The 23332-nt window shown below is 44.3% G+C and overlaps 1 protein-coding gene across 9 annotated transcripts in view; it reads left to right on the top strand.

The window, feature by feature from the left end:
• Nucleotides 1–822: 822 nt before the first annotated feature.
• NCALD (neurocalcin delta) overlaps nucleotides 823–23332 on the top strand; it is a 364310-nt gene continuing 341800 nt past the window's right edge. For 3 of the 9 annotated variants that reach the window (XM_074353004.1, XM_074353000.1, XM_074353003.1), the window contains exon 1: nucleotides 852–871. The gene's annotated coding sequence lies outside the window, so the exon portion shown is untranslated. Of the gene's footprint in view, nucleotides 872–18825; nucleotides 21678–23332 lie in introns of those variants that run through there. The other 6 variants (XM_074353007.1, XM_074353006.1, XM_074352999.1 and 3 more) reach the window with 5 other exon arrangements.

Below are 23332 nucleotides of genomic sequence, written 5' to 3'. Positions count from 1 at the left end.
GCAACTTTTTAAATCAACAAATGTGACTTGCTATGGAGACCTTCTGTGGGTTCTGGAAATGTCGTTGAGTTTGACAAGTATGGGAAGTTTTGGTGGCTTTTTGAGAGGTCCCTAGTGGCTAACACAGCAGGGCAGGGACATACACTGGCAACCAACTGATAAATACTGGTTGAATGAATTGACAAGACATTTGCTTCTCATCATCTCCAGTGGAGATGGAAGATTTGGAGACATTACGTGGTGGACGACCGGAGGTGGGGGGAGGGTTGGCGGAGGGAGGAGGGGAAGAGATTCCTTAGATGGCCCCCTTTTCCAGTTTTTCGTTAAGCTCTGGGTAGAGAAAACACTGATCAGGCAAAGCAGCCCATCTCACCCTTGTGGGCCTGTCCTTCCAAGGCCCTTGAACTTCACTGCTGCGTAGCAGGGACCCCGGGGGTCTCCCAGTGGAAACCTAGAAGGTGCTCTGTGTTGGCTCTGACCTTCCCACGACCTTAACAGGCAAACGGATGGCACCCTTGCAAAGCACCAGTGTAGCCTCGCTAGAAGCCTGGCAGTGGGCTAGGACTCGGAGGCTCAACAGGGGTAATAAGCGTGGTGGCTGCACCCGGGCAAGATGGGGGTGTTCACTGCACCTGCAAACCCCGCGCCTCAGCTTGGCGCTCTGCACCCCGGGCGTCGGCCCAACCTGGAGAGGCTGCCTGCGGGGCCGCGGTGGGGAGGAGGGGTCGGCGGCCGCGGGGAGGGAGGCGGCGAGCGAGGCTGGGGAGGGGGGCGCGGCAGGCGGCGGTGCTGGCCAGGGGGAGGCGGGCGGAGGGAAGGCGCTGCCGCCGCCTCACCCGCGGCAGCACAGACGCCGGGAGCAGCCGAGGCGGTGAGTCGCAGCGCCTTCCCTCCGCTTCTGCCGAGCCAGCGCCGAGTGGGAATTGTAGCTCGGGAGGATGCAGCGGGGGCGGCGGCGCCGGGAGCGGCTGCTGGGGGAACCGGCACGCTAGGGGCGCGGCGGGCGTGGGGGTGGGCGCCAGGAGCGCGCGGTCCTGAGGACCTGGTTCCCGCAGCCCTTCCCAGGTGCAGCTCCTCCTGTCAATTCCCCTGCCCTTCCCTGAGTGCCTCTGAGGTAAAATAAAACAAAGCCAAAGACGCTGAGGATGGGTGGCAGGAAAGGAGAGAGCAACTTTGCAGAGGGACGCGCAGAGGCGCGCGGGGCAGGCAGGATGGGGGCGCGCCGGGTCGGAAGGGGGCGTTCGTGCGCCTGGTGGCCAGGGACACCAGAAGCACCCCTCCTGGGGTCGGGGGAGGAGGTTGGGGTCCAGGGCACTCGCCGGTTCCTGGGTCTTCTAAGTCGGCTCCGAGAGGCCGCAGCAGGCGAGTGCGTTGGGTGGGTGTCTGGGGAGGGGGCTTAGGGAACCACCGAAAGGCGCCAGTTGAACCCATAGGAGGAAGTGGTCTGCATTTTAGACTCAGGATCTTAAAGATTTGTGTCTCTTGCCCCCAGAGACTCGGAAGGGGTGTGCTGGGGAGATGTGTTTGAGTGTTTTTCAGTGCATACCGATTTATTTTTAGCTCCCAGAGAAGCAGGATGTGCAAAGTGGGTTGTATCAGCCCGGGAGGGGCAGGAGGTCTCCCTGTCCGCAGGAAATGCACAAGTTTCTTGCAGCAGATGCTTGCTTTAACTTTCATGCCTGGAGAAAGAAAGCCATTTGGCTCTCTGAAGGTCTCCCCACCAGGGCTACTTTCTTCCTGCGGGGTCTGTCGGAGACCGCTGGCCAGGCGAGTGCTTCAGTTGTTCAGCGCTTAGCCCCAAATAATGGTACACGTTCTGCTCCGTAGGGCAACGAGTGTGAACGCAGAAGTAGGGCTGCCAAGGTCTCGCTGAGAAGGAAACCACACAAGCTTGCTCAAAGTTTTCCCAGTTCTGACTGATTTGAAAATAATAGAGCCAAGCCTCTGTATTACCAAGAGCAGGCTTCACTGTCTGGATTTCTCAGACTTAATTGGTAATGATTGTGAGGTTTTTCATTCCAGCTGGGAGATGCCTGTATTTTAGGGTCAAATGCAGCATCAGGGACCGCAGACGAGAAAGGGGTGCTGGTGTGCTGGGGAGACTGTGGGTGTATGGGGAGTGCTGGTTGAAGGCTAAATACAGACTTGGGGGTGGGGCTTCAGAAGCTGAAACCCAAATGTTCAGTTATCCAAGCCAGACCCCTGGAAATTGCCCTAGAGTCTCCCCCATTAAAACCACTCAGTGGCCATCCTGAATATCCACTCCCTGCAAGTTTGCTGGGCTATGGGCTGTGAGGAGCATGGGCTCTGCAGCCAGACTGCTGGGTTTGGGTTCTAGTTGGGACACAAATTGCTCCCAGACCAGGGGCTCCTTGCTTAATCTTTCTCTGTTTCCTGATCTGTGGCATGAGGTTGATAATCGGTACCAAACCTATCTCAGGCTTGTTGTGAAGATAAAGTGAATTAATAACCAGAAAGCACTTCGTGCAGTGTCTTGTCATTTGCAAGTGTTGCACACGGGTGAGCTCTTATTATTATTCTTGTTGATGTCTGCCTCCTCTGGCCCTACTGTCACCAGTTTAGTTCATAACCTCATCACTTCTTGCTCCAGTTGCCTTCACACCAGGCTCCTTGCTCCAAATCAGGACACTCTTGCTCCAGTCTGTTCTCCAAACTGCAGCTAGAAGGCTTGTTTTGAAAACAAAAATCTAAGCCAGTCATTCAGCTTCATTTCCTTCAGGGGTTTACTATGGCTTTCAGGATAGTTTGGACCCCAGGACCTTCATGACCCTACCCTTGTCTCCTTGCCAGCGTCAGCTCCCAAGCCTCCCTATGTGCAGCCTTGGCCCAAGCCACTGAGTCTTAGCACCTGTCATCTTCCCACCCTTCCTTGTCTGATCAACTCCTGGGCATTCTTCCCTACTCAGTGGCAGCGACTCTGCCTTCCAGCAAATTTCTCGGTATCTCCCCCTCCCCCCACCACCTTGCTTCGTGCTGGAATGTTACCCTGCACATACTCCTCTCATCACGCTGCATCATCATCTCCATGTATCTTCCCTGCCTGCAAGTGCCTGGAGAGGTGGATTGTGATTATCAGTAATTAGAGTTGGATGAATAAATGAACATTAGTCAAGCAAAGTTCATTCCTTTTCACTAAAACTGGAAACAAACATGGACAATAATAGAGAAGAGGACCAAACCAATCTTTATATATACACTGCAATAAAAAAAGCTATGGGAAATATTAAGGAATCAAGGGTTGGTCGATAGAAATGTGACACACTATCTTGGAACAGTTTCTGAGGGTTTTTTTTAAAGTGGTGAGGTGTCAGACTAACAGTGGAGAAATGTAGTGCTCTGAACTCTTACCTTACTTTCCTCATAAAAATGTTGAACATCACAGACTGGCCGTGGGGAATGGAGGTTCGGCTCTTTGAGGGGTTGTGCAGTAAATCTGTTTCTGGAGGCAGAGGTGAAGGTCATCGCATGTGTGGGCTTTGTAGCTCTTCCTTGGATTGTAGCTTCCCCCAGAGTGTGGGTTTCAGCTTGCCCTCGGATTGGTATGATGAGAACAGGAACTCTCCCATCATCAAAGCTCCTCTGTACTTCTCAGGCAATTCAGTATGTTCTGTGGGTACACTCTTAACTGAGGTGGCATTTCCAAGCGCTCCACAGCTGAGCCTCCAGGAGCCCTGCAGAGGGAGATAAGACGGTGTCTGGATTTCTGGGACAGCCCCAGAGTCTGATTTCAAGGCTCCAGAGCAGGGGGTTTTATAAGCTAAAAGATCAAAAAATGCTTCTTACATTTTTAAAGGGTTGTAAACAAAACAAATCAACACAAAGAAGAATATGTAATGGAGAGCATGTCTAAAAATACTTAATACCTAGTTCTTTACAGAAAAACTGCCTACCACTGTTCTGGAGCTGAGGCAATTGGCTTCATTTTGTGTGTCATCTTTGATTGATTGGTAGTGGCTGCCTGGAGAGCTGGGTTGAAGAGGAATTCAAGGCTGGGACCAGGCTCAGTAGGAAAGAGTGCTGTGGTCAGTTAGTGATGACTGTCAGTGTGTGGGATTAGGAAGTAATGACAGCCAGGCTTGGTTGTCACCATCCCTCTATCTCTGTCACTATGATAGAATATCACTGAAGAAGAGTGAAGGCAAAAATCAGGGACAGAGCCCATAGATTAGAAATGATTCCTAGAAGAAGCCAGGAATTTTCCACCACAACCATAAACTATGGCCACAGTTAACATGAGTAGTTTCCATTTATCAAGTGTGCACTATGTATGTACATGAGGATCACGTTTCATCTGTGTAATAACTTTTTGAGGAAATACTTAATTAGGACTCAATTCTGCTGCAAGGATCAGAAACCCCAAAGCTCAAACTATTTTGAGGGAAAAAAAAGGAATATTATTTTGGCTTCCTCCTCAGTCCAGAGGAAGAAACTTCAGGTATGGCTTGATTTGGGGCTCAAGCATCATTACTTGTACCTGATTTCTATCTTCCCAGTTCTTGGTTGCTTTCTTGGAGTTGGCACCATTTTTAGATGCTGGTTCATGGCAGGATGGCTGTAAGAGCTCTAGGCCTTATGTAAGCTGGGATTTAAGTCCAGCTAGAAAGTGGGAGCCTCTATCCCAGCACTACCCACAGTGGCTGGCTGTAGTCATTGGCTTTCATTGGGTCCCATGCCTGTTCCTCTGACCAGAATTCCACACTAGTCTAGGGCTTGGGCTTGGTTACAGGTTTCATCCCTGAGTCATAGGCTAAGAAGTAGGAGCAAGGGTATTTCTCCAGCAGAACACTGTTATACTCTTACTAGGAGACTGGCCAATGGATTTTGGATTACAAAGCAATGGACATCCAATATAGTAGAGTCAGCATTCCCACCTAACAGATGAGGGAAACAGGCTAAGGGGCACTCAATAACTCCCGAGGACACATGGCTTGCAAATGAAAGAGTTCTGACTTGCAGAACTCTGCAATTTATGCACTTGGTAAAATTATTTGTGAACAGAACAATTTAAAGTGAATTTTGTATGCAGCTCTATTCTTTTCATTTCTGAAAATATACATAACTAACTTCAAGAAATGCTAAATACTGACCAGAAGATGTGAGAAAAAAGAGAACGTAGATTTCTTCGACTAGACCTTTACTTACGTATTCAACCAATATTTTTGAGAAGTTTCTACGTGCTCAACATTTTGTTAAATTCTAGGGATTTGGATGAATATGATCTAGTCCCTTGTCTTGAAGGAATTTGTATCCCAACATGAAAGTGCAAGACATAATTAGGGAACAGACTGCTGGAATGAGGGGTATGTTGGGGGGGAAGTGCAGGAACTGAGCCCCCTTGACAGAGACAGTGACCTTCCAGTTTGTTTATCCCCAGTGTGGTGCTTTGTGCAATAGATGAGTAATAAATATTTCTTAAATACATTTTAAAATTGTGGTTAAATACACATAACATAAATTTTTACTATTTTAACCATTTTTTGAGTGCATAGCTTTATGGCATTAAGTACATTCACACTGTTGTGCATCTATCACCACCATCCATCCCCAGAACGTTTTCATCTTCCCAAACTAAAACTCCATACCCGTTATACAAAAACTTTTCATTTCCCCCTGCCCCCTAGCCCATGGCCACCACCGTTCATTCTACTTTATGTCTTTATGGATCTGACTATTCTAAGTACCTCTATAAGTGGAATCATAGAATATTTGTCTTTTTGTGACTAGCTTATTTCACTTAGCATAGTGCTTGTTTTCAAGGTTCATTCAGATTGTAGCATGTGTTGGAATTTCCTTTCTTTTTAAAGCTGAATAATATTACAGTGTATGGATAGACTATACCACATGTGTTTACCCATTTACCTGTAGATGGATGCTTGGGTTGCTTCCATCTTCTGGCTGTTTTGAGCAATGCCGCTGTGAACAGGGTCTCACAGGGAGGCAGATGACACGCTCAAAAGATCACTGAAGGAAGCTTAATGAAGGGACTATTAGTAGTCCCTGCTTATCCTTGATTTTGCTTTCTGAGGTTTCAGTTACCCGAGGTGAACCGTGGTCTGAAAATGTAACGTGGAAAATTCTAGAAATAAACAATCGTAAGTTCGAAACTGCCGCCATTCTGCGCAGCGTGGTGAAATCTCGCGTAATCTGCTCCGTTCGCCCCACGCGAGCCTGGGCGCTTGGTCCCGTGAATCCCGCCTCGTAGTCTCGTGGCAGAGCCGCTGTCCGGGTGTCTCAGCGCTTGTGTTCATCCTACTTTTACTTAATAATGGCCCCAAAGCGCAAGAGGAGTGCTGCTGACAATTCGGATACACCAAAGAGAAGCTATGAAGTGCTTCCTTTAAGTGAAATGGTGAAAATTCTCGACTTAAGGAAAGAAGATAAAACCTTAACGCTGAGTTTGCTAAGATTTACGGTAAGAACGAATCGAATCTTCTATCCGTGAAATTGTGAAAAAGGAAAAAGAAATTCATGCTAGTTTTGCTGTCATACCTCAGACTGCTAATGTAACAGCCCCAGTGCACGAAAAATGCTTAATTGTGATGGAAAAGGCATTAAATTTGTACCATAAGATATTCTGAGGAAGACTGACCACATTCACGTAAGTTCGATTTCAGTATATTGTTATAATTCTATATTATTATAATTACTGTTGTCAATCTCTTATGTACCTAATTTATAAATTAAACTTTACTATAGGTACGTAAGTATAGGAAAAATTTTACAGGGCTCGGTACTATCCGTGGTTTCTGGCAACTACTGGGGCTCTTGGAACGTATATGGGGTTGACAATATGTCCCATGGATGAACGGGGACCACTGTATTCAGAAAGATGTGGGCAAAGTTAAGGGAAGACACCACCGGCTAGCTAGCCAAGTGTGCAAGCCTTTACATCCCTTCCCTGAAAGGGTGATTGCTCTTCAGTAGAAAAACACAGCTGCCAAGCTGTGGCCTGGCTGGGAGGCACCCGGTGAATAAGTTCCTGACCAGTCTTTTTTCCCCCTCTCTGGTCTTCTGTTGGTGCCTTCCAATTAGCCAAACCAACCAGAAGCTGGAGGGCAAGAAATGCAGAGACTACCTTGTGCTGAGAAATCAGCCTTCCAGTGCTGAGACCAGAGTAAGGGAGGGAGGAGGGTGGATCTGGAGGGGCAACAAGCAGAGAGAACCCAGCCCTAGAGAGCATTACAGTTATCTTTACAGGTAAGGGAACTAAAGCATCAAGAGGTTGAGCGACCTATCCTACATCAGTAACTTGGAAGTTGTGGAGCTGGGATTTAACCCACGGACATTTCCTCTGTACATCCAGTTGGATCTGGAACGTTAGTTTTTCCTGAAAACTGTGTGTTTTGATTCTTTCGTAATAATCTGATTTGTACAAACTCAGCTTGGCTGTCAAAATGTAGAGTAAGGTACTGCTCAGAATTCACCCCCTCTCCCCCTTTCTTTTCTAAATAACAGCATGTATTTTGTAGATATGTTTCATAGCTGATCGTTGTATTTCCATTAAAAAGTCTTTTCCATATACTTGATGGGGTTGACAATATGTCCTTGAAACATAAGTGAAAAAGATGTAAGTTTGTTTTGTTTTGCTTTCAGCTGAAAACCCCAAAGGAGTTGACAGTGTAACCTGGCTGCTTAAACATTAATGAGACCTTGGGCTGCGTTAGAAGAGTGTTGAGGACAAGGGAGATGGTGCTGTTCTGGCGGAGGGAATGCAGAGGGCAGTGTCTAGTGTGGTGGGGGGTGGAGCCCCCCTCCCCTGAGGCATGACTGAGGGGCTCTCTAGCCAGAAAAAGTTCTGTGGGAGCCCGATTATTATGGTCTCCAAATACGTGAAGTACTGTGTTGGGGAAAAGACCTATTCTGGGGCCAGAACTGGGTCACTGTGAAAACAGAACAGGCTGCTTTTGGAAGGCCTCATATTTTCCATTACCGGAGGTTGCGAAGAGGAGGCCACAGGTGAGAGATGTGGCTGAGGGCTTGTATTAGTTTCCTGTGGCCTCCAACAAATCACCACAAGCTGGGTGACTTAAAATAACAGAAAGTTATTTTCTCACCATTTTGAAGGCAGAAGTCGGAAATCAAGTTATCAGCAGGGCCAAGCTTTTTCCAGAGGCTCTGGAGGAGAAGACCCTCCTTGCTTCTAGGCTGGTGGCCATCAGCATTTCTGGGCTTGAGGCTGCATTACTCCCGTCTCTGCCTCTGGTCACATGGAGTCCTCTTCACCTCTGTGTGTCTCTTATAAGGACACTTGTCATTGGATTTAGGGCTCACCTGTATAATAATTCCAGGTGATTTCCACCCCCTCCCCCCCAGTTTTATTGTGAAAGGCTGACATACATCACTGTAAATGTAAGATGTACAGCATGATGGTTTAATTTACATATAGTGTGAAATGATTACCACAAAGGTTCAGCTACCAACCATCGTCTTACATAGATACAATAAAAAGAAAAGAAAAAAGAAAAGATAAAAAATTGTTTTCCCCTTGTCACGAGAATTCTTAGGGTTTATTCTCTTAACATCTTTCCCATACATCACACAGCAGCTCTAACTATAGTCATCACATTCTACATTCCATCTCTGCTACTTATCTTATAACTCAAAGTTTATACCTTTTGACCATCTTCCTCCAATTCTTTCTTCTCCCACCTGCTGCCTCTGGTAACCACAGGTCTGATCTTTTTTTCTGTGAGTTTGGTAGGTTTTTAAAATTTGTTTGTTTTTAGATTTCACATGTAAGTGATATCATATAATAATTTCTTTCTTGGTCTGACTTACTTCATTTAGCATAATGCCTTCGAGGTCCATCCATGTTGCTGCAAATGATAGTATTTTCTCATTTTAACGGCTGAATAATATTCCATTGTGTATATAAGCCACAACTTCTTTATCTATTCATTGTCAGTGAACACTTACATGTCTTGGCTATTGTAAATAATGCTGCTATGAACAGGGGGTTGCAGATAATATTTTTGAGTTAGTGTTTTCATTTCCTTTAGACATATTCCCAGAAATAGAATGGCTGGGTCATATGGTATAGTTCTATTTTTAATTTTTTGAGGATCTTCCATACTGTTTGTCATAGTGGCTGCACCAATTTACAATCCCACCAATAGTGCACAAGAGTTCCCTTTTCTTCACATCCACACCAATATTTGTGATCTCTTGTCTTTTTAGTAATGACCATTCTAATGAGGATGAGTTGCTTTCTCATTGTGGTTTTAATTTGCATTTTACAGGATGATCTTATTTCAAGATCCTTAACTTAATTACATCTGCAAAGACCCTTTTAAAAATAAGAGCACATTCACCTGTTCCTGGGGTTTGGATGTGGACATATCTTTTGGGGGGCAGCATTCACCCCACAACAGGGCTCATGAGTGTACCTTGCAACCCTTGATCCTCCAATTCTGTCACAATGCCTATAGATTTGATTTACTACCTGGACTATAGGTTCCTTAACATAGTACAGATCTTGCAGATGCTTTTAATTTGATCTATTGAAATTTTATTTTTACTTTAAATGACAAAACAAAATTCTTAGAATCTGCCATCCTTATTTCTGAAATGAAGGGGTGACTGAAAGAAGCTCACAAAAACCAGTTTGATCCCTAACTTGGATGGAAGTTTTCTGTGCTTTGCTTTGCCCAGTGGCCTTGGAGGAAATGAATGGGAGAAGGGTAGCCACTGGTCCTGTTCTGGCTTCTCACCTGGGATTGCCAGATTTTAAAACTGCAGTTACTTAGAGGAAGCCTCAGAATGTTGAGTCTTCCAGGAAAATGAGGCAGAAGCAGTAAAAGCTCAAGTTTCTAGTCTTTCAGAAAGCAGTGGCTTAGAAATATGAGCTGTAAATCTTGCCAGCCCATTAACAAGCCTTTTATGCGTGTATTTTCAATACTGAGTCTCAAACTGGGGCCTGTGGACACCAGGCACAAAAGACAAGGTCAAGAGTAGCTTTGGCAATTACCTGGCTAATTTGATGACTAACTCATCAAGTGGAATACATCGAGAGAGTCCACCCCAGGGCGTAAATTATTCTGTTTGTCTGTATTGATCACATTAACTGAGCCAAAATCTACTCCCTCTGTGCTATGGAGAGGCAGTTGTAATTAAGGTTGGTTTCTCTCCAGGGGGCAGCTAATTTTGGTTTCTCAGCCACTTGGCAGTTTGACTTCAAAAGAGAAAGAGGAAAGGAAAAAAAGGTAAAATATCCCTTCACTTTATTGTGTTATATATTCTGCTATAACAGTTGTTCCTCTGGTTAGTATTAACTTTGGATCTATTTGCTTTGAATAGTATTCCTGGAATACTCTGATACTTAAGAGAATTTAGTCTCACCTGCTGAAGAAAATGGCTTGCCTTGCACAAGACCAGCTATATGATTTATGAGGCCCAGTGCAAAGTGAAAATGTGGGGCCCTTGTTAGGAAGTTATTAAGAATTTCAAGATGGTGTGGCAGAGCATTAGACCAAGCATGGGGCCCTCCTGAGCATGGTGCCTTGTGTAACTGCACAGGTCACTTGCCCATGAAGTTGGCTCTGGCGTCACGTAGATGGTAAGGATGGCATCTTCTGGCTTATTAGCACCATCTTGACCCCTCAAGAGTGACCAGGCCAGTTTACTCTCCTTCAGTTGAAGCACACTTTTCTGCAGGGACAAGGACAGCAGACAGGCTGGCCATCTCTTATTGCCCCCTCCATATCCTCTGTCCTCCCTTGTCTACCTGGCTCTGTGCCCTGAGAGCTGGATCTCTACCATCACCATCAATTTCCATCTTTGTCTTCTGATTTCTAGTATAGTTCAGCCAATGGTGGGTCCAGCCTACTGTTGGGTGGGTGGGAGGAGAGTGAGGTAGGGCATTTATTTCCTCCGTTCCCTCCTACTGGGTTGCATGCTGCAGGTTGACTTGTCTGTCCCTAAAGGCCACAGCTCCTGCCAGGCATCCTCTCCCTACAGCCATCCTTTTTGGGTTCCTTTAGCCACTCTGCATGCAGGCCTAGGATGGTGACACTGCTTGCTGTCACAAACCTTCACTGCTTAACTGAGCCTCTCCTTGCTGTTTTCTCAACAGCCTCCTCAGCAGGACTCCTCAGTAGGATCACAGAGCCCTCAGGGGCCCACCTGGGCCCTGGTGGATGTGACAACCTTCTGTCGGGGCTTGACCGCAGCTTGCGCTGCTACAGAGCCAAAAGGGCAGCTGAGGACTCTGATAACACTTGACTGCTGCCTCGGCTCCTGGAAAAGCGGGGTAGGCAGGAAGCAGGGGGTCCACACCGCAGGGGAGAACACGTGCTTGGATTGGGGCATTTGAATTCTCTGGCATGAGTCTGGGTGAGTCATCTCATCTGCAAAACAAGCATAGTGATCGTTCTTTGCTTCTAGGGTTGTTTTGAGCATGAAGTGACGTCATGCGGGCACCGTGCTTACAGCAGGGCTGGGTATGCAATAAGTGCTCATGGAGAACTTTTACCATTAGTTCTCTGGAGTGTCCCACTCAAAGGAGACTGTCCCCCTTGTCTCTGAACCAAGGCACTTCCAGCCTAGACTACACAATGATTATCAAGTTGTCACTGTTTCACTGTTGTCTCAGATGGTATTTCTGTCTATTCAGTGAGACTATAGTGTTCTGGAGGTCAGGGATTCTATTTCAGAATTGTTTTGGTACAGATCTAAGTTCCCAACCTAGTATCCAGCACATCAGTAAGTGGTCAAGAAATACGTTGTGGCTAAATATAAAGTGACCATATAATTCATTGTTCACACCAGGACACTTTTGAGTGTGAAGGAGGAGAGCTTTTCAATGATTATAACAAAAAACAGGCCCAAGTAGGGATGTCCTAGGCAATCCAGGCGAACAGGGACATAAGGTCACCCCAGTTAAGTGGGACTTAAGAGTTTTCCAAATGTGTTTTAAAGTTTGTCAGGCTACCCTCCTTTGTATTAGTCTGCCTTTGGTTTATGAGATAAAAAATGAGATTTCAACAACATAGAAAAAATATGTTTAACACTCTTACTAGATTCTTGGCCCAAATCTGAGACAATAGGTCAAGGCTTCTTACACAAATAGAGACCTGCTTTTATACTTTATTACCCTACTTATATGGGGCACCTACTTACAAAACTTTCTACTGCACCTACCTCTTTCCCCTACTTAGTCTCCTAATTATTGTCCTTCTTGCAATAGTGATCATTTATGTTCAAAAGATGGCAAAAATAGATCCATATACATATATTTTTCCGAACATCTTTGTCTTTGTATTTCTGGTTGCCTAGGTGACATTTCCAAGAGAATGTGTGCTAATCTGCTATTATTAAAGCAGAGATAACATAGCAACTATTTTTAGGCCCTTCTATACCTTTCTTTTTCTCCACTAGACCATGTAATTGATTTAATTTTTTCTGTTTCCATTACTGGAAAGCCATGTATAGCTTCCTCCCTCTAGTTCTAATTTGAGGATTGGTTAACTTTTTGAAAACTGGCATAGTAATTCGGGACCTACTCCGTTCAGCGTTGCTAAATCTATACTGATTGTTTGTTTGTTTGGTTAGTTGATGCCAGTTGTTTTTCCTGCAGGTTGTCCAAGCCAAGCTTGGGCAAGGATATTTTTGGTAGAAGCGAAAAGGGATGCAGACACAATCTGTAGATCTGTCGGGGAGAGAGTGCACCTCCTCTGCAGCTGGATTAACCCGGCTTCAGTCTTAGTGCTGCTACTTACCAGCCGAGCGACCTCCGGAAGCTTGTATCTTCAGGTGGCAACTGGGCAATGAGTCAGTCATACCTGCTTCATGGGGCTGCTGTGAAGGTTGAGAGGGTGAGTGGGCAGCACCTGTGAGCACGGGGAGCAGCATCTCACACAGGGGACTCCTGCCGCTGGCTGTGGCTGCTCTTTACTGTCCATGGTGCAAGGATACCACCTTTCAGAAGATAATTTCATACAAGATATTGCACATACTTGAATTTACTAAAGAGATAAATTAGGGGGATTATTATTTTCTTTACTAAAATGTCTTTTGTTTTAATAAGCATTTCAGAAAATTTCTTTTAATGGTGAACAAACCATTGGGTATACTTTTAGTAGTATTGAAATTAAAAATCTCTAATTTACCCCCATACTTTCAGGAACGTAACTGTAGTATTATTACCCTTAATTTAAAGGCAGCGGGTGTTAATATTTGGGGTGCTTTCCTTCATTATTTTTATGTAAAGGTGTATATGATATATATCTCTGTAGTGCTATGCAAGGGATTTTGAACGTTTATCTGATAGTTGTATGTACTTGAAGGTGAAATATTTAGCCTAATTCAGTATTAGGGCTTGAAATACTGATGATAGGGATCTGAGACTATTAATTTGGATTTTATGGCAAGTTTGAGAGGAGTGATGGACTTCAAACTTTGTTATTTAAAATTGTTTAATATTGGAGTGTTATCCTGGCTGAGGTTCCTTTGGTTCTCACTTTTTGTGCATTGCTATTCTATTTTGATAAATAGATTTATCATTTATCATTCAGATTGATCAGATTTGACAGCTGAGGCAGATTGCTGCATCATGGCCCTGGAGTTTGTCTTGCTGCCCTTGGGGACAGAGGAAGGGGGAGGAAGCAGATGTACAGACAGACTAAAAGACACATACACACTTCTCTTTAGACATGTGACCTGGAATTTCTAATAGGATATTTAAAGTAAGAGCCCTTTGATGGGATTTTGCTCTGTGACTTGTCAGAGGGGAGGAATGGGATGTGGGAAATCTGGGTTGTTGAATTCCCACCACCTCACCCTTTGGAAGACATGACGGCTATTTCCACGTGAGACCGAAAGGCAGGCAGTGAGAATCATAAGTCAGTTCTGGCCTCTGATGTTTCTTGGGAAAGCAACAGGAAAACTGTGCCTTGTATTTTTTTAATCTAGACTCTTACAGATTATGTTCGCCAGAGCCTGGGTGCTGTTTCCTTCATACCCTCATCCCTACCATTGTAAAAGTAAGGCATTGTCGTGAAATAAAGTCTGCACAGTAGAGAACATTGGAAAGAAGAAAAAAGTAATAATCTAAATATTCAAAGGCAAACAGGGTTAATATTTGGAACATTTCATTATTTTCATAGATTTTTTCTTTAGTTATACAGTCATATTTAGATATAACTTAAAAAATATTTTAAAATTTAACCATCTACCCTAAGCTCTGATACTGTGATATAATAAGAAATATATATTTGGTCTTTGTCTTCATTTGCCGGCACAGAGCTCCTAAAACCCTTGGAGTTTCTGAGGGATGGGGATAAGAGTAATGTCTTTTGTTACTCACAGTATGCCTCTTTCAACCATATCTGAATTTATGCTAATGAGGTGACTCTTGAAGATAGAGGGTTGGAATTTTAGCTCCTCCCCTCTGCCACTCCCCTACCCCCAACCTCCAGGGAGGGAAAAGGGGCTGGAGATTGAATTCAGTCACTAATGGCCAGTAATTTAATCAACCATGCCATTATGATGGAACCTCCATAAAAATCCTTTGTAATGGGGTTTGGAGACCTTCCAGGTTGCAAAACATAGCAAGTGCTGGGAGGGTGGCATGCTTGGAGAGAGCATGGAAGCTCTAAGCCCCTTCCCCCATACCTCACTGTATGCATCTCTTCCATCTGCCTGTTCCTGAGTTGTATCCCTTTATAGCAAATTGGTACTCTAGTAAGGAAACTGTTTTCTTGAGTTCTGTGAGCTGTTCTAGAAAATCACTGAACCTGAGGAGGGGGGTCTTAGGAACTCCTGATTTATAGCTGGTTGGTCAGAAGCACAGGTGACAACGTAGGACTTGCAACTGGTCTTTGAAGTGGGGAGCAGTCTTGTGGGACTGAGCCCTTAACCTGAGGGGTCTGCATTAACTTCAAGTAGTTAGTAGGAAGAATTGAATTATAGGACACCCAGTTGGTGCTCAGAGAGTTAGAGTATTGGTTGGTGTGGAAAAAACCTTCACACACTGGTGTCAGAAGTGAAGGACTGAGAATAAAAGAAATAGAAGTTTTCACTTTTTACAGGAACTCTACATTTTATTATATACTCTTCGTAGATAATACTTAATTGAGCATATAATATTCTGTTGAATGGATATACCCCAGGTTGCTTAGCCATTCTGTTCTTGGTCATTTGATAAAAAATCTAAATAATTTTTTTGCTATTATCATTTTAATATAGTAACTTTTACCTTATGTAAGATTATATAAAGACATATTTAATAAGGATATATTTCCAGTGGATTTAATCAATTGAAGTTTTGAACATTTAAAAATAAAAGATGTCCCAGCACTTTTTATTAAGTGCTTTTTTTTTATTGTTTTAACTTTCCGTAAACAAGTGTCTTCTCTTATTTGTGCATTTTTTTTCAACTTAAAATAGTGGTATTATAATCAGAAGGGTCTTTTCTAAGGGAAAACAGATTTTTGCATTTACCGGGAATTAGGTAGATACACTGAGAATAATAACTTGGTTCCCTCGGGTCCCAGATCTTTGCCTTGTAACTTGACTGTCATGATGCAGCTTGTGGGTGTAGTCTGAGCAGTGCTCCCGCTAACAATTTCTCATCTGTCTCTACTGCATTGCCATGAGGTGGTAGGGCCACGAATATCATCTCATCTCACAGGTGAAGAAGCCAAGCAAATCTCAAAGGCTCACTCAGGGTTATTCCTGCTTTCCAATCCAATAGTTCAGTCTTTTATAATCTGTCTGTTATGCTCTTTCTTCTGGTTCCCTTTTATAGTGCTAAGTTTATTTTTGAAATTTCAAGTCTGTTTGGCTGGTTTGATTTCACCATGTAGGGAATTTCAAGAAGGTCATAATGATAGTTTTGCTTAGAAATGAGGGCTCTTCCAGGATTATTATTATTATTATTACTATTATTAAACAAACATTTATTGCATATCTGCTCTGTACAAGGCACTATGCCAAATGTTGTGAGAATACAAAGTGAATAAAACACTTTTCCTTTCCTCAGTGGATTTACATACATTTCTTTAGCATAGTTTTAGTTCCTTTTGTTAAATTGTGTTCTCTACTGAAGGATACCAGCATTTTGGGTTGCGCTTACTCCATGGTCTTGAAACCCCAGGGGATGATGTTTTCTGTTGAGCAAGTCTTGTGCGTAGAGTGCATTGGCTGCTGTATCCTTTTCAAAGTGCTACTATGAGGCACTTTAAACACCTGAGGACTTGACCGATGCATATTTTATAAGCTAAGATGGACCTGGAGATCTGCGGTAGCTGTGTTACACTTTTGGTCCCAGCTTCTCTTCCTTTGGACATTTAGGTTACTCATTTGGTCAACCAGGATCTAAAAATAAACCTAGAAACTTTGAGAGTGTCTTTTTCCTTGGCTGATTGATGTGTGTTTTCGTGTCTCCCAAACTGCGCTGTGTTACTGTTTACTTTTGCATTATGTATAGCACTTAGCAACCAACAGTGGAAATGAAAGTTAAGAGCACAGGCAGTCCAGGCCGAGCTGGAGGAACCAGCTGGCCAAAGCCTCAGAGAATTCTCCTACCCTCCCCCATTCCTGCACTCTGTGGCCCTGGGGTCTGCGTTGCTGGCATCAAGTTCCTGCTTTTTCATTCTCTGCTGGTGGCCAAATGGGGGCCAGAAGGAGGAACAGGAAGGACCCCGCCGGCCCTACCCTTACCCCTCTCGGTTCCCTTGGTTGGTCAGTGTGGGTGGGGTGAGCTGCCTCACCCCTGGAGTGCAGGCCCTGGTCACCACTGACATCTTGGCTCTGGTGACAGTGTGGTAGGGTCAGAAGCACTATGTCTTATTTGGAGCTCTGAATGCATTTCCATAAAGAACGGTACAAGTTGTGACTGGACTGTGCAGGGCCCACAGGACAAAACTACGTGATTCTTCAGAAAATCTGAGGTTAGGATGACTCTTAGGGTAACATCAGTCTGTGCTGAGAATGTTGTTCTCAGGGGAGAATGCTTTCGAGATTCTAAGCATTCCAGGTTAGGAAGAACCTTAGAACATGATCAGCTTGTAAGTTGAGGGACTGCATGTAAACTCAAAAGTGGTTTTTTCCTGCATGGAAGTGCCCTGTTGTTTGAGACACTGGAGTGTGTCAGTTCTTTTCTCACCCAGCCCTCTTCTGAAGCTGTCAGAAAATATGAATTCTCTGATTTTTAGAGTAGCGAATGTACTAAAAAGGCTCGCATCTTGACTCTACCAAAAGAAAGCAGGAAGAAAGACCCTGGGAATATAGGTTTAGTTCCTCGATTATTGCCTTTTAGCAAAGAATACAAAACCAAATACACCATGGCCTTTGCGGAAGGTCTTAGTTTTTCCCTTGAGAAATAAAAACTTCTGTTCCTTTCTCAGGACTCCTATATACGTCTCATTCTTAATGCATTTTGGGGAACAGATTTGAAGAATATATCTGTGAATGTTTTCTTTTTCCGGGGAAATAGAGGATTTCTTTTTTCTAAATAAAGAGGTTTTTCTAAAGGTGATTTATGTCACCTTTCTTTAGCAAAATCCGTTTTGTTTTTTTGAAGGCTGGAAAGTATAGATCAGCAGTTCAGAGCGATTAAACGATACTTACCTGGACAGGAACCAAGTCTATACAGTTGCTTGTGTAATTTTCACAGAAGGGACAAAACAGTTAAAGAGTAAAATCCCCCAGCTTCTAAATGAATTTTTCTCCCAATCTCGGAAGGGGTGGGCCCACTCCGAACAGGAAGTAATCGCGGGTCAGCGGTTTGAGTAACGAGAGACCGCTTCTGGATTGGACTTAGCTGTTTTCTTCATGCCGAAAGCCAGGGCAGGCTACAGACGCAACCCTTCTTCTGCAACATCTGCATCTTCCTGGGCACACGTACTGCACGCGGACACCTGCCCCATAAGAATGAGGAGCCGAGGAGACGGCTAGAGCTGGAGGATGCAATGGAAGAGGAGGCTGAGCTTCAAACAGTTGCAGGCAGAGGAGAAGTCTTGAAAGTTGGCCTATCAGCCCTGGTATATGGAATAATTAGTCCCGAGGAGTCAGAGCAGGACCCAAGAGGAACAGGGCACAATACAGAATGGGGACAGGGATGGGGAGTGTCCACTTTCACATGCCACCCATGGCTCAGATCTTCCCCCGTTGAAGTGGATTTTACTTGTAGTTATACCCATATTGACGGTTCCATATGTATTGTGTAAAAATATATTTATGTTTAAGTTAATCAATAAATTAGTGTTTTGGGCCCTCTCAGTTGTCAAGGACTAGGATGTCACTCAAATGAGCTTAAGGCCAATGGGCTTATTGTAACAGTGACAACGACCATCATGACATTGTTCTGAGTACATGATCACACGAACTCTTCCCCCCTGCCCTGGGGAGTAGAGTCTTACCATCCTCATTCTACTGAGGAGGTGCAGGCTTCAGGAATGTGCCCTAAGGCATGTGGCTGGTGGGTGGGAACCTGGACTCACACCCAGGTGGTCACTTGAAAAAACCATAGTCTCTCACCACGGTACTGCTCTGCCCTTTGAAAGGATTCTGAGCCTGTGAAACAAAGAATAGCTGGGTGTCCTGGGGACCGAGACAAAGGGCTGGAAAATTGAGAATGGAGTCATAATCTTTCTCAGAGTTTGTGTGGTTTCTCCTCATTTGGCCCCTCCCGTTTTCTCTCCTATCTTCCTCTGTTGCTTCATTTTACATATGGCCCCTGAATGGTCAGCCATAAGGCTACAGCCTGGGACCTCAGTATCTTCTGGCTCAGTTCATAAGGGAGAGTTTCCTATTGGCCCAGCTCATTGGTTCAGACCACACAGCTATTGCAGCCTGGCCAGGAAAATAATTATCTGCCTTTGGGTTGGCTGTTCATCCCAGGTCCACTGGTGGCTGCCTCGTGCACTGACTTCTCCAGCACCATTTCTGCAAGCAGGGGATTGTGGGTAAGGCATGAGAAGTTGTTTGGAGTAGGAAATTAACATCTGGTATAAGCTCATTTTATAGTTTAATACTTTTAAAGTTAAATAACGCATTTGCTATCCTTATATAAAGTTTCAGGTTAAAAGAATCTGTTATCTGTTAAGACTCTTCAGGTTGATAGAAACCTGATTCAAAGGGGCTTGGAAAAATATCACATTTAATTCATTCTTGTAACTGTGAAGGCTTAAAGCCTTGGCTGGATTCAGGTCTCAGACAATGACATCAGAAATCTGTCTCTTGCCATCACTTGACTTGACATTCACCTGAATTGGTTTCATCCTGAGGCAGGCCCTCCCTTCATGACATCAAGACATAATTGGAAGCTCCAGGCTTGTCTGTTAGCTAAGCCACTCCAGTGGGGAGTTTCTCTTTCTTTGGAGTTCTAGCAAGATTCCCAGGTTTGATTCTCATTGTCTGGATTGGTTCCATGCCAGTTTCTCAACCAAACATGGCAGCCAGGCGAATTGGTCAGGCCTGGGTCACTGCCCACCCTTGGGAAGGGGTTAAATCACCCCTTTATTAAAACACAGGGACTAGGAATGGGGGGGCATAGTCTCCAGTGACAACTGGGATATTAGTACCCAGAGGAATGAGGAAGGATGCTGTCCCCACAAAAATGACCCATGTCCGCTTTGGAACATTTTCAGGTATATCACAAGTAATTGGACATCCATTATCAAGGTTTGGGGGCTCAGGGTAAGCAGTTTGGGTCACTTTATCTTATTTGTATGTGACAAATCCAAAGACCAAAGAAATTATAAGCGTTTGGAAAGGCCTAGATCTGTGGTTTTTAGTCGTTAATCCTGAAAGATGATGCTATTGTATCAAACAAACTTGTTTTTAAGACTTGCATCTTTTTGAGAGAGCCAGTCACCGGATGGTCTTGTCTCCATTTTTTGATTAAGTAGGAGGATAACTCTTGTTAGGTGCCCTCTATTTAAAGTCTAAGCTGTTCTGGCATTGAAATGACTTTGGTGAATTACATAAAGGCTTTGCGTAAACCTTTAGCAGTGCCTAGGATTTAAGATCTAGTTTATCTAGGTAATGATTAAATTGTCCTGTTTATATGTCCATAATCTTAATACCTACTGGGAAGTAATTGCTTGGTTTTTAACTGTCTCATAAATCAGGAACTTCAAGGCCAGGGGAGGTTAAATTAGCAAGTCCTCATGCTTGCAGATACAGGTTGAATCTGTGTAACCTTGAATCTTGAGGAGTAGTGTGTGTGTGTGTGTGTGTGTCTATCTATCTGTGTGTGTGTGTGTGTGTGTGTGTGTAGATACAGCTTTGTGCTGACAGAATTTCCGTATCTCTTTGCTTACTGTACCTACTGCGGTCCCAGATGCCCTTTGGAACAAGTGATCAGCAGCCTGAGCAGACGGATATGGATTGATTTGCCTTAAATCCCAAAGAGGGAGGTAGGGATCGTAGTTGGATATGCAGCAAAAGCTAGAGGAGCAGTGGGGCTTGGAGGAAGGGCGAGAGCATGGTCAGGGATCATTGAAGGCTTCACCAGAGGCAGCGCGTGGAGGGAGCGGGGGCACCTCGCAGGCAGGGCAGTTTAATAGTTAGGCATGTGGGCTTTGGGGTCTGACTTCCTGGTCTGAATCCTCGTGGTGTCTTGCTAGGTTTGTGACTGTGGGCAAGTTACTCAACCCTCTGAGCCTTTGTTGTTTTTAAAAGGAGGATAATGGCAGTACCTGTCTCACAATGTTGGGGAGATTAAATGAGAAAATGCATGTGAAGCTCTCAGAGCTGTGCTTAGTGTGTTGTAAGCATTCAGTAAATTATTAACATTAGTTATCAATATTTTAACGAGCAGAGGATGGGGTAGAGTGTGCCTGGGGAGAAGAGACGTGGTGGTTGCAGGCTGACGACGTGTGTGGACGACGGATGGAGGACATGGCTTGCATCTGTGAACGGCTGTCTGGTTTGTCCGGAGTTCGGGTCACCAAGGCTCCCTTTCTCTCTTCTGTGTTTTCCAAGTCACCTCCTGGAAGAAGTTTCCTGAAAGGGGCTTCAAAGCAGCATAGAAGCATATCCTGGCCTGCCTAACCATGTGTTTCTCATTGTACACGAGCAAACTGGCCTTCTGGTTTATCAATCAGTGTCTTGAGCATTTGGTTGGCGTGAGTCAGTCCCCCAGAGTCTCATCACCCCTGAGGGAACTGATAAAATCAAATTCCTGAATGCAGAGCTGAAGACCAGGCCTTGGACCTGCAGTGACCCCTTGGAGGCGCAGGCACTGAGAGGCCCCGCTCCAAACAGAGAACCCGCCCACCTCTTTTTCTCCTCCTTCTTGCTCCAGCCTTTACACTTTTAAACAGTGTGACAAGATGAACCTCAAATATCTGATGGGATTGGGCAGAGCAGCGGCATGCAGAAGGAAGTGCCCATTAAATGCTTGTTGAACTAATGAAGGGTCTTCGCTGCTGGTGATAGAATGGGCAGTGGCCTGGGGCAGGAGGAGTCATGCTCTGGCAGCAGGAGTCTGAATTCTGGTCCCTTCTCCCACTTAATGTGTGCCTTTAGAGAGATCCTTTAACTGATCTTCACACGCCTTATTTGTGCAACGAGATAAAATCTTTCCCTACTGAAGGCTGAATGCCCTCTTGGTTTCTCTCCCAGCTCTAACAGTTACACCCTAACAAGATGACTGCCAAGAAGGGTTGGGGATGTTATGGCACAAAATTTTCTACCATCTGGAATCCAAGGTGAGCTACCTCTCCTGCCCTCTGATTGTTTCACGTTGGCTTTTCTGGTTGCCCCACTTGAAATGAAGCAAGGTTGTGTGGGTGGGGTGTTAGTGGTTGGGAACAAGGGTGAACACAATTCTTGTGTATTATCCACTATGCCCATCACAGCACTGAATGTATAAAAGGAGATCAATAAACACTTGTTAAGTTGAATTGAGTATGAATTCAAATTGCATTCTTATACTAAAGACGTTATTCACCTCATCTACAGCATAGTGATAACACGATAAACACAAGTAAAAAATAAAGCTGGTTATTTTGAAGAACTGAGGACGCTTTATGAGGGCTTTAGTTCTGCTCCAGAATTGCACTCATTTAATAATGACTCATGTTAGTTTATTCTAAGATGTTTTATTATTTTGAAATTACTCCCTCCTACCCCCAACTTCATGAAATATAAAATTAAAACATTAGTTTTGTTTTAAAATTCAGGCTCCCACAGCCTTATGTGCAAGAGTTAGGGCTGTTAATACTGCCAAGTTGTCCTTCACGTGATTTGGATGAATGCTCCTCACATCTTTATTCTTCAGTAGAGGGTTCCTTTCTTGTCTGAGACTAATGTGGGACTCTATTAAAACTGGCCAATAAGTGGAAGCCTATTCTCATATATGCAAGAATTCTAAAGGCTCTCATTGTAGATTCATAACAGCAAAACTAATCACACGTAAGATACCCATTTTCCACTTGTTTGTAGCTTCCTAGAATGAGGTTACAGTTGTGATAAACTTGTATGTCTCCCTCCCTGAAAGCACTGGCTGGCAGCACAGGCTGGAAGTGATTCCTCTGCTCAAGCTGATGCTGTTCAGGACTTGGCTTGCTCCCCTGAATCAAATGTGGCCTTCGTTCATGGAAAGAATGCTGTTAATTCACTCTCTAAATTGAAAGATACATGCTAGAGGCCTGGAGACATGCTTTATTTTTTCCCCCCGTAGTGTTTTTAAAACTTAAACTTTGTTGCCAATTTAAAAAAGAAAATAGATGATGTCTCATACAAATGTGGATTTCAGGCGTCTCTTGAGAAACCATAATATCTGCCAGGAAGATGGCACATTGGCGCGATCTGCGGGCAGAGCAGGGCCTGGGCCTGCTCGCTTTAGAGAGGACACATGCGCACTCATTGATCGAAATCTCCGCGCTCGCTACCATCACAAACCCTGACCTGCGCCACTCAGCCACAGGCCCACCTGCCCTTATACACATTTGCATTTTTTTAATGGTAAAATATACACAATGTAAAATTTACTATTTTAACTATTGTTAAGTGTGTAGTTTAGTGATACCAAGTACATTCACGTTATTGTGCAACTGTCACCACCATCCATATCCAGAACTTTTTCAACTTTCCCAACTGGAACTCTGTTACTCATTAAACAACAACTTCTCATTTCCCTCTCCCTGCAGCTCCTGACAGCCACCATTCTATTTTCTGTCTCTGTGAATTTGACTACTGTAGGTACTTAATATAAATGGAATTATACAATCTTTGCCCTTTTGTGGTTGACTTCTTTCATTTAACATAATGTCTTCAAGGTTCATCCATGTTGTAGCAGGTGTCAGAATTTCCTTCCTTTTTTAAGGCTGAATAATATACTGGAGTGTATGTGCACTATAGT

Source organism: Camelus bactrianus, chromosome 25 (assembly GCF_048773025.1).
Source record: "Camelus bactrianus isolate YW-2024 breed Bactrian camel chromosome 25, ASM4877302v1, whole genome shotgun sequence".
NCBI classification, from domain to species: Eukaryota; Metazoa; Chordata; class Mammalia; order Artiodactyla; family Camelidae; genus Camelus; species Camelus bactrianus.
This window is presented reverse-complemented; position numbering and strand designations above follow the sequence as displayed.